The sequence below is a fragment of the Ovis aries genome, chromosome 22 (genome assembly GCF_016772045.2).
Source record: "Ovis aries strain OAR_USU_Benz2616 breed Rambouillet chromosome 22, ARS-UI_Ramb_v3.0, whole genome shotgun sequence".
NCBI classification, from domain to species: domain Eukaryota; kingdom Metazoa; phylum Chordata; class Mammalia; order Artiodactyla; family Bovidae; genus Ovis; species Ovis aries.
Window position 1 is genome coordinate 44,537,742 of NC_056075.1, and position 11,784 is coordinate 44,549,525.

Genomic DNA, 11,784 nt, shown 5'->3' on the forward strand with positions numbered 1-11,784 from the left:
GCTGGTCAGTTAAGCTGGACTTTCAGATAAACAAGAATTTTTTTCTTAAGGTAAGTGTGCTAATGCTAAGCCCAAGTTAACATTTAGTTTTAATTGCTTTCTAGGGTTCTCTCCTCATTTCAAATAAATTAGATGCATCTCCCCAAGCGTGTGTTAAGCTCTATGGGAATCCAGAGCACACCGTATAAACACTGTCATGCACTTAACGGGCGTGAAATAGACGACGATAAGAGCCGGGGTTTGTTGTGGGTGTCACTGGTTCCACTAACACCTTCAGGGTTTGATACATATGCTAATATCCTCAGGGCCCCCCCTTCTCATATGGCTGCCCCCAAAACCCGTGAATCAGCGAGTGCTCGAGGGCTCAAGTATTGGCCCATTTCTGAGTTGAGGAAAGAAGTTCTCAGAAACTTGCTGTTGTTCTGTCACCGGTTGTGTCCATCTCTCGGCAACCCCGTGGGCTGCAGCACTCCAGGCCTCCCTGTCTCAGACACTTGAGTATGATAAAAATAGCAGTGAGCCCATTCTTACCTGCTCCTATACGACAGAGGATGAGATGGCTGGATGGCATCACCGACTCAATGGACATGGGTTTGGGTGGACTCCGAGAGCTGGGGATGACAGGGAGGCCTGGCGTGCTGCGGTTCATGGGGTCACAAAGCGACTGAGCAACTGAAATGAACTGAACTGAACTGATACCATTGCCAGCGTGGGTGTGAGCTGAGTTATCCACACTCGCCTTAAAACCTTAAATTCTTCCTATACTTTGTTCTCGTGTTTCCACATGGTCATACTTCACTAAGAGATCAATAGAAACATTACGACTCTATTTGATTTGTTGAAAAAGAAGAAAGATAATTTATACTTTTAAACATGGAGACTACATCATTTGGCTGGTTTTTAGGCTACCAGATTTTGAAGACAGTTTTCCTAAATACTGGTCCCTGTTATTGTCTTACTTGGCTCTTTCTTGCTAAGCTTTTCAATGAGGCTTTGGAGCTGCCACCAAGGTCCCTGGGTTAAAAGAACATATTAAACCAGTGTTTGGTTAGAAGAAGCGTGAAAAACCAAAGACTATAAGAGTTACTCTATCCACAGACAAGATGATAATCTGGATGCACTCTGCATAACGCATGGTGATTTCTTTGTTTTTGGGGGGTTTTGGTTGTTGTTATTTTTTGTTTTTGAGAGAAGATACAGAACTTTCTCTGGAATTCTTTGATGAAATATACACTTGAATCACACAAAAAGAAAATGTGACAGGGAAATGCTTTGCATACTGAGCTGTGGCCACGATTATGTAGGAGTATGCACCATTCCCAATTAAACAAAGAAATAGGCAGCAGAAAACACTTCTTGAAAACCAGAGAGTCTCTTTGAAAGAAGAGTGGAATTTGCACTCTACCTTATTCATTAAAGTTAGAAGCTGCCATCCCTTTAATGAGCAGCCTGAGGGTGGAGAAAGTGTCTTGAATAGCTATATTCCAGGGAGTACTTGGCATCATCACTGAAACATAATGTGGGATTGCAATTGTATGGGGGTTTTTCCCAGTGAATAGGAAGTGATCAAAGATAACACTGCCTGAGAAAGAATTAAAATAGTGTAACATTGCATCAAGTTATAGCCAATGCCAATCATTATATGGATGAATGAACAAGATCCTTTAAATAAAGGTATAGACGTGCTGTGGCATTCAAAATATAATGACCAACTTCAGTGGGGTTTAAATAAAAATGCAAAAGCATGTGCCCACTCGTCTGGCTAGAACCATGAAGGATAAGCACGTCTCTAAATAGATCTGTAAGCCACATCCTTCATTTACATCATCTATAAAACACTGGACAACAGGAAGTAAATTAATTCCAAAAAACTGCCTTAGGAATTTTATCTTAGCAAAGGGAAGTGGTATCAAATAGGAGACTGGAAAAAACTAGGGGCACAATCAGAAAAAAATAAAGTAAAAAGGACTTCTATAATTACAGTGTGATCACCTTTCCCTCTGCGAAAGGACAGGAAAGGAAAGCACAACGCAGGAACTGAATTCATCATTGTGTGGATGAGAGTTCCTGGCACACAATGCCATGCAGAGCTATTTACTGGAAAAAGTGTTGGTTTATTTACATGCTAAACAGCACCACCTTCCAGCTTCCACCGACTGACAAATAACAGCACAGCAAGGAAGAGAAAGAAAAGGCCATCGTTCTTATACCAGAGAGAATGAGAACAGAACAGACAGGGGCTGTCACAGACTCAAACATCTTGACCCATCATTATAAAATGGAATGCCGAGCTTCTCCAGACATCTCCAAAGACATAATCTTTCCTTTTTCAGTAACAAGAATCATAGCAAGGAAACTTGACTCTGCATCCAAAGGGAGGGATGAGAGAGCAGGGGGAAAAAAATCAATACTCACCTAATCTAGTAAATCTCCACAGCACAACTCTTTCAAAAGATGGGAAAAATAAAATTTAATCTTTGTCAGAGGACTCATAAATAAGGCCAAATGCCCTCTTGTGCACTTGACTAAATACAAAGGTGCACGATATCTGATTTGATGAACAAAGACTGCCCGATGAATGCAGTGAATTGTTTTAATACAGTAAACAGGAGATCTGAATAAAGAGATCAAAGGAGGCCAGAGAGTGCAATGCACCCACAATTGCAACTGCTCCCCAGGGAGTGACAAGAATAAAATTGGAAGATTTTGCTCAGAGAGATACTGCCACTGATTCTAATCTAGTTGTCTATGCTAATCAAGGCACAGCCTTTGAGCTTCCTCTAAAAGTTTCCACTCTTTTGATTTAGAAAATAATGCTTGAACTTGCAGTTGTTATATATAAATTCTGACAGATATCAAGAGGGGAAATGAGGGCACTGCGCAGAAAAACAAAACATTCAGGACATTGTTCTAGTCTTGCTATTTCTTGCTATGCAAGTTTTGACAAATAATTTTCTCTCTGGACAGCCATTTCTAAATTTTATGTGTTCATGTTATCCTAAATATTTGTATTTAGCAATAAAACACACTATCCAAAACAGAGCTCATTCTTTTCCCCATCCAAAACAAAACTAGGTAGAAAGAAAATTTACGTGAAAATTTACATGTGGACAGAACATTCACATTTCTTTTCTCATTTGAGATTTAGTTCACGGAGTGGGATAAAGTCTACAAAGAGGTTATCTGGGTACCGTTTACTTATATTATTTTAAAATTTGTTAACAAGGCTATAGTTAATTGGACAGATTAAAAAATTAATGATCCCACGATTCTGTTTGGATTTCAGTTTAAGTGGCGCAGGGTGACAATAAGCTCACAGTGAAGCCCCGCATGGGAAGGAAGTGATGAGATGACGGGTGAAAAGGGGGATGGTAGCCGTTACCTTCTTAGAAATTGGTAATACATCCTTCACAGATTATAAAGTGTTTAGTGCATTCAGTGAGGAGCTTCCTGGACCATGAGTGCTTACCAAGGATAGTGCCCCATGAGGAAATAAAGCCCGCATGGTCATCTTACTGCTGACATGGGCTGGGCCAGGCCAGGTGCCAAGCCAAAGCCCAGCATCCATTACCCAGTAGCCATTGCTCATCCGCTATTGCCTGGTATCCCTTACCCAGCAGTCTTTACCCAGCTGCCATTGGACAGCAGCAATTACCCAGCAGGCTTTGCCTGGCAGTCATCACAAGGCAGCCATCAACCACTGCTGTTACCGGCCCTTGTGAGCCGAAGGCCCCTGCCCCCTGCTACTGTCCAGCAGCCATTCTTGTTGGTCTCCAGTGACCCAATATGAAACCACTGCCACCCATGCCATAGCTGCCCTCTTAAGAGGAGTTGATGGTGGAGTCTCCCTTCCTGACCCAGGGATTCTTTAGAGCTATAAGGCCACCGGGCCAGTGTTCCCTGGGGATTCCTGGCAGTCAGGCCCCTCCAGGACATTTGCAGGAGGGTTCCCAGGCCTTGGGGGGATGATATCTTTGGGAGGGAGAGAAAGTGACTTCTCACATTGAGCAGAGACTGAGGCTGAGTGACGCCTGACCACATAGGCAGTTGTCCAAGAACCAGCCTGTAAGGGTAGTCTGGAATCCATCTGGAATTCTAAAGAGATTCATAAATTGTTTTATTTACCACAATGTAGCTCACTTCTGGGGCTGGACGATCTCTTTCAGATGTTGATTTGGGTAAAGCTGACCATCTGAAAGGATGGGTTAACTATGAACTTCTGACCTGCCCAAATGGGTGTGCCCTCAGCCTGCCAATCCACATCATCTTTGGCTGGCCCATCTCTTCATTTTCTTCCTCCACCCCTTAACCTCTACACTGCTGTCTCATCTAGAAGTAAACACAGCACAAAATAGTTACAGGATTGTGCTCCTATAATTGTGGAGGAAGAGGACTTGGGGGTTAGCAGGAGTGTGTCATTTACATTGTATCCCAGCCCAGAGCCTTGCCACTTTGCAGTGGTGGGACAAAGCCCAGGTCACCTTGAAATCAAGAGGTTCTACCTTAGAGAGCTTGGAGCAGAGCAGGGCCCCAGAACAGCAGGAGACCTTATTCACAGCAGCTGGAAGAGAAGGGAGGAGTATGGTGAATAGCTCAAGGGATTTCCCAACTCCCTGGAGGTAGAATGAGAGCAGTCTGTTTAGTGACCGTCACTGTGACCCTTTTCTGCCCAGGCTGGGTGGCCTGGGAAACATGGAGAACTAAAGCTACCGTGGAACCTCAGAACTTGGAATACTGACAGACAAATGCTGGCAGAGAGACTGATGGCTTTGGGAGTCATTTTGTAAACAGGCTCCTGTTTGTGCAAGTGTTTGTGAAAGGTCTTCACATTCGCCTCCCGTGCAGAATGCACGACTTAGGTTTCAGAACCCTGGACCAGTCCAAGGCACCACACACTCCCAGACTGCTACAAATGACCTCAGTGGACAATCTGAAGCAGTAGAAAGGCTCTATGAAGAAACCAACCAGAAAATGGATTTGTTTTTATTAATGAAATTTCAAAATCTGTGCCACATCCAAATACAAATCATGGACTAGAACTGTATCCTAGAATGGCATAAAAAGTAAAAGGGTTTTGAATAAAAATATGGCACTTCTATAGGGGAAACAGAATTTCATCTTGGAAGCTTCAAGTTCCAAGCTTCAAATATTAAACTTACAAGCTTATCACAACATTTCCAGCATTGACTGATCATGCAAGTAAAGTGGTGAATTTATCATTTCATTCTTAAAAGAAATTATTTTACATCATTTATATCCCTTGCTGCTGCTACTGCTGCTGCTAAGTTGCTTCAGTCGTGTTCGACTCTGTGCGACCCCATAGACAGCAGCCCACCAGGCTCTGCCGTCCCTGGGATTCTCCAGGCAAGAACACTGGAGTGGGTTGCCATTTCCTTCTCCAACGCATGAAAATGAAAAGTGAAAGGGAAGTCGCTCAGTCGTGTCCGACTCTTCAAGAACCCCATGGACCGCAGCCTACCAGGCTCCTCTGTCCATGGGATTTTCCAGGCAAGAGTACTGGAGTGGGGTGCCATCGCTTTCTCTTGGGTAAAGTCAACTTGGGGGCTTTTGTTTGTTTTTTTCTTTTTTTTAGGAGAAGGCATTTCTGATGAAAATAAGATTCACAAGGACAACTCCATAAGCTCTAGCTGCAGGAAGATTAGCCTGTGGGCTGCAATTACACAAGAGCATGCCTGACAAGATTACTTCAAGTTTGTGTACATCGTATCCTTAACACTGTATTCTCTAAAATTAGGGATCTTCAAACGGGAAGAGTGAGACAGAAAAAGTGGACAGCATGTTGAAATTTCTGTAGGGTTCATGGTGTGCTAAAGAAAGACTATTCTTTAGTTGTAATATACAATATACAAATTGTGGATGTTAAAGCTTGACAGATCTTTCTAGCCCATGGGGGATATGCAAAGGTTAAAGAGGAAAAGTTGATTTAAAAAGATTGAAAAATGATCTTAATATTAAGCTGGGCTATAGAGCTTATCAACTAAGGAGAAATTTAGGTAGAGAAAATAACTATATGAAAGCATAAAATGTGGTATAAATTGATAAAAATTTCTTGATATCAGAATTAAAAGTCAACATTGTCAGAAAACTTCAGTTATGGATGGTACATGATAGACTGTTGATTCCCAAATTTAAGAGACTAAGATGATGAACTTATATGCAGAGGACATCATGAGAAATGCTGGGCTGGAGGAAGCACAAGCTGGAACCAAGATTGCCGGGAGAAATATCAATAGCCTCAGATATGCAGATGACACCACCTTTATGGCAGAAAGTGAAGAGGAACTAAAAAGCCTCTTGATGAAAGTGAAAGTGGAGAGTGAAAAAGTTGGCTTAAAGTTCAACATTCAGAAAACGAAGATCATGGCATCTGGTCCCATCACTTCATGGGAAATAGATGGGGAAACAGTGGCAAACTTTATTTTTTTGGGCTCCAAAATCACTGCAGATGGTGTTTGCAGCCATGAAATTAAAAGATGCTTACTCCTTGGAAGGAAAGTTATGACCAATCTAGATAGCATATTGAAAAGCTGAGACATTACTTTGCCAACAAAAGTCTGTCTAGTCAAGGCTATGGTTTTCCAGTGGTCATGTATGGATGTGAGAGTTGGACTGTGAAGAAGACTGAGCGCCAAAGAATGGATGCTTCTGAAGTGTGGTGTTGGAGAAGACTCTTGAGAGTCCCTTGGACTGCAAGGAGATCCAACCAGTCCATTCTGAAGGAGATCAGCCCTGGGATTTCTTTGGAAAGAATGATGCTGTAGCTGAAACTCCAGTACTCTGGCCACCTCATGGGAAGAGTTGACTCATTGGAAAAGACTCTGATGCTGGGAGGGACTGGGGGCAGGAGGAGAAGGGGAGGACAGAGGATGAGATGGCTGGATGGCATCACTGACTTGTTGGACGTGAATCTGAGTGAACTCTGGGAGTTGGTGATGGACAGGGAGGCCTGGTGTGCTGTGATTCATGGGGTCGCAAAGAGTCGGACACGACTGAGTGACTGAACTGAAATGAAGATGATGAAATTCACTTTTCATCCCTATTTTTAGACTAAAATAAACTTAGATTTAAATTTGAAAGCGACAAGTATTCAGGTCCCTAATACTGTGATTTCATTCTGAATAATTGCCTTTTATTTTCAATGCCTATTGTGTCTTTACTGTACCTCATGTCACAATTTAATCTCTTTTTAAACTTAATTTAATGCCCAATTTAATCTCAATATGACAGCTAATAATTAAGAGAACTCATGTTGTGTAGCTTAATGTTTGGTTGTGTTGGTCATGTATATGTGTCATGTACGACATTGTTTCATACCATGCAATTTAATGAACAGCATCACTTGATATGTTTATTTCTGAAGAACAAAAAACCAAGCTACCATCTTTTGAGAATCAAAACATAGGTTTTCATGGTGATGTTGTGAGCAGCAAGAGGTTCTATACACTACACTACTTTGAGCATTTGTACGTTACATGTAAGAATGTACAAACCTCTAGGTTATGTGTATGTTACATGTACAAATCTAGACATACACACAAATATGAAATAACCGTTTTGTAATTATAGTAATTATCTGGATTAATACTTTGTATCTGTGGTTTTCAACCTTCTCCCCCTTTTTATTCAGTGAAATCTTTGGAAGGAATTCTTTCTTGGAAGCCCAATTTGCAAAACAGACAAAGGTGACTCTGCTCTGGTGTCTGTGGGGGCTGAGAGGCAGCCTTTTACTCTCAGTGGCACGCAAGCCCTTTCACGGGGGTCTCTGGCTCTGGAGCACTGGAAACCACTCTTAGTGGGCAGCGCCCTGCATTTGCAGTGGGCTTGTGGATATGTCCCAGCATTTCAACTCCATAATGCTGTTCAGTGTCACTGCATTTTGCAGGTGAGAGAATGAGGCATCGGATCCATTTACTTTCCCATTGCCCCGTAACTACTGAGCGACTTGAGCTCAACCCCTGACTCCAGTGGTATTGCGGTGATCTCACACTGTCTACAACCAGAGAAAGCACACTCAGAGTCTCATCCCAAGTAGGCTGAGACAGAGTTCAGGTAAAGCGTGTTTCCTGTTGTTGTCCCTCTTTAGCAGATATGACTAGCAGTCTCTACATGGGTCTCACGCCTGTGGTTTACCCAGATTACTGATTGCAGAGGTTATGAGATGTGTGTAATTCCCAGCCCATAAACCTGGCCCTTTTGCTCCCACTTGAGAAAGTGTCTTGGATTATGGGGCATGAGGGTGAGGTTATTATCCGGATCTATTTTTATTTATGAACGAGGTGAACAGTTCACAAGTTTCAGTGTTTTAATTATTAGTGGAAGCAATTGCTTTTCATCATCCTAGTTGAGAGACAGTATATCTAAAGAAGTAGAATTAGTGCTCAGCATCTTGAGAAACTATTAGAATATAATAATAGAATCAAAAATTACCTTGGTGGGAGAAGAGACTCAATAGGAACCAAAGAAAAAAGGAAAATTAAGAAAGAAAAGCAAACTGCTTGGGTATAAGATGAGAGGGGATTAGTATAACTGGAGTTAATGTAGCAATTATAATACTTAATGCCAGTCGCTGATGAAACACTTCATTTTGCATATGGCAAATATATTTAATACCAGTCAGATGTTTACCAAATGAGCTTTCCAATTTTACTTCTGAGAATCTAAAATATCATGAAATAGAGTAAGAAGGAGCTACAACTATCAGGGAAATGCAAAACCAAACCACAGGATATTACTTCTCACTTGTTAGAATGGCAATTATCAAAAAGACGAATAAGTATTGGCAAGGAAGTGGACAAAAGGGAACTCTTGTGCACTGTCGATGGGAATGTAAGCTGGTGCAGCCACTGTGCAAAATAGTATGGAGGCTCCTCAGAAAATTAAAAATAGAACTGCCATATGATCCAGGAATTCTATTTCTGGACATTCATCTGAAGGAAGTGAAAAAACTAGCTTGAAAAGTTATATGCACCTCCATAATCATTGCAGCATTATGAAAGAAGCCTAAGTGTCCACTGATGGATGAACAGATAAAGAAAAAGTGATATTTGTGTATATATCATGGAGTATTATTCAGTCGTAAGAAAAGAAGGAAATCTTGCCATTTTTGACATGTATGGACTTTGAGGGCATTATGCTAAGTGATATAATAGGTCAGATACATGATAAGTCAAAGACAAATACTCTATGATCTCACGTATGAAGGCTTAAGAAAAGAAACTAAATCTATAGCTATAAAGAACAGATTGATGGTTGGAAAGGAAAAATGGATGAATAGGGCCAAAAGGTACAAACTTCCAATTAAAGTCATGGGGATGTAATACAGAGCACAGTGACAATAATTTATAATATTGTATATTGAAAGTTGCTAAAGAGTAGATTTACGTTTTTATGATACTACACAAAAACTTGTAACTGTGTAGTATTGGATGTTGGAGAAGGAAATGGCAACCCACTCCAGTGTTCTTGCCTGGAGAATCCCAGGGACGGGGGAGCCTGGTGGGCTGCCGTCTATGGGGTCGCACAGAGTCGGACACGACTGAAGCGACTTGGCGGCAGCAGCAGTGATGGATGTTAACTAGACTTACTATGGTGATCAATTTGCAGTATATACAAATATTGAATCACAATGTCTTATGCCCGAAACCAATGTCAGATGTCAATTATAGCTCAAGGACAATGACAAAAAGGAGGCACAACTTAAAATCTTTGGGAAAAAACAGAATAATTTGAATCTGGAGAAGAGAAAACTAAGGTTTCAACTGAATCAGTTTGAGGAGAGAAACATAAAAAGAGTATGGAGCCATTTTACCTCAGTCTTTTAAAGAGCAAGAAATAGGTAAGATAATTTTGCCACATTGATGGTGTTAGAATGTGATAGGAGAACAAGTGAGGTTTAGAAGCTCATTAAATACAGGGAAAGTTCTCACTTAGCTAAACAAGTGAACTTCGTTCTTTAAGACAAAGACATGGGCCAAGGAGTCCCCCCGGGTCCCTCATATATGGTTTTATGGCTCCAGGGGCTAACAGGGGGCTTCCACAGCGGCTCAGCAGTAAACAGTCTGCTTGCAGTGCAGGAGACGCGAGTTCGATCCCTGGGTGGGGAAGGTTCCCTGGAGGAGGGCATGGCAACCCACTCCGGTAATCTTGCCTGGAGAATCCCAGGGACAGAGGAGCCTAGTGGGCTACTGTCCATAGGGTCGCAAAGAGTCGGACACGACTAAGTGACTCAGCACACATGCACACACGGCCAACAGAATGCAAGAGAATTTTTAGCAGAGGAATTACAGACATGCGGCCACAGTCATGTCTCATGATACATTAACAGATACTATGGGAACACTGGCTCTGGTTTCCATCATTTTAGGGAGTACTAGGTTTAGAAAAGGAACACAGATGTGTACAGGACAAGACTTCTCAGAACCCTTGATAGGCTCATGTACATTGTAAAGCTCTCAGCACAAGAGAACCAGAAGTATTTTACTAACTTAACCTTTTTCCTACCCCTTTTTACCTCACAGAGCACGAGAGTGCTGGGGAACACAGTGTGAGAAATGCTGGTGTACAGCATTATTCTTGAGCAAGGACGCGCAGTCAGGGAAGTCGGCAGATTCCTCCTAATAAGAAAATTCAGTATGCCTGGGATCAAACTTAGGAATTTCACACTCACTTGCTCTCCCGCGGATGACACAGGAGTAGGGTTCTTTGGAATACCAGAGAGGAAGAAACTGGAGGGTCTTGTCCTCAGGAAGCTTGCAGATCAGCACGCAGCCGCTGATCTGAAGCCTCATCAGTGTTTCCTCTGTAAACGTTGTGTTTATACCTCTCATATAACTCTAATCATATTTTGCTCTGTACAAGAGTTATTTTAAATTTCGTATTAATTGAGTGCCTGCTATGTGTCAGGCGCTGTGCTTAGGGCCACAGAGGGCAAAGAAATGAGCCTTGTCTTCTGAGCAGTTAGCATTCAGGTAAAGGGCAAAACTGAAGCGGAAGCTCCAATCCTTTGGCCACCTGATGCAAAGAACTGACTCACTGGAAAAGACCTTGATGCTGGGAAAGACTGAAGGCAGGAGGAGAAGGGGACGACAGAGGAGGAGATGGTTGGATGGCATCACCGACTCGATGGACATGAGTTTGAGAAAGCTCTGGGAGTTGGTGATGGACAGGGAAGCCTGGTGTGCTACAGCCCATGGGGTCACAAAGAGTCGGACACAACTGACCAACTGAACTGAACTGAAAGGGCAAAATGTTAGAAAGGTACTTACTGATTGTTTTTTTTTTTTTTCTATTTTGACAAATTGACAAGTAACGGACAAATGAAATTGTATATATTTAAATTGTACAACATGGCGATTTGTGTACATTTTGAAATGGTCACCATAGTCAAGTTAATTAATACATCTATCATACCACATGGTTACCTCTTAAAAAAATAAATAGAATGTAAATTTGCATGCCATCTTACGAAGGGGCCATACTAATTTTCGTATCATTCCAATTTTAGTGTATGTGCTGCCGAAGCCAGCACTAGTCACTGATTGTTAATACAAGTCTTAGGTCTCCTGAGATATGTAAAAATGTTCCATTAGTTTTAGACATGTGAGAATACAGATGCACCTTCATAGCTGTTATTGTCCCTTGCCACACACCCAACCTCTAGTTCCAAAAGCTCTTTCCTAATATAGCTTCAAATTCATGTTTTGTACATGACCTTAGACTGTGCCTAAGGTTCCCAGAACCTATTTTTTTAATTGATTGGAAGGA

General features: G+C 41.8%; 1 pseudogene; it reads right to left on the reverse strand.

Moving 5' to 3' along the window:
* Nucleotides 1–11,448: 11,448 nt before the first annotated feature.
* Nucleotides 11,449–11,548, reverse strand: LOC114110356 (U6 spliceosomal RNA; annotated as a pseudogene).
* Nucleotides 11,549–11,784: the final 236 nt, after the last annotated feature.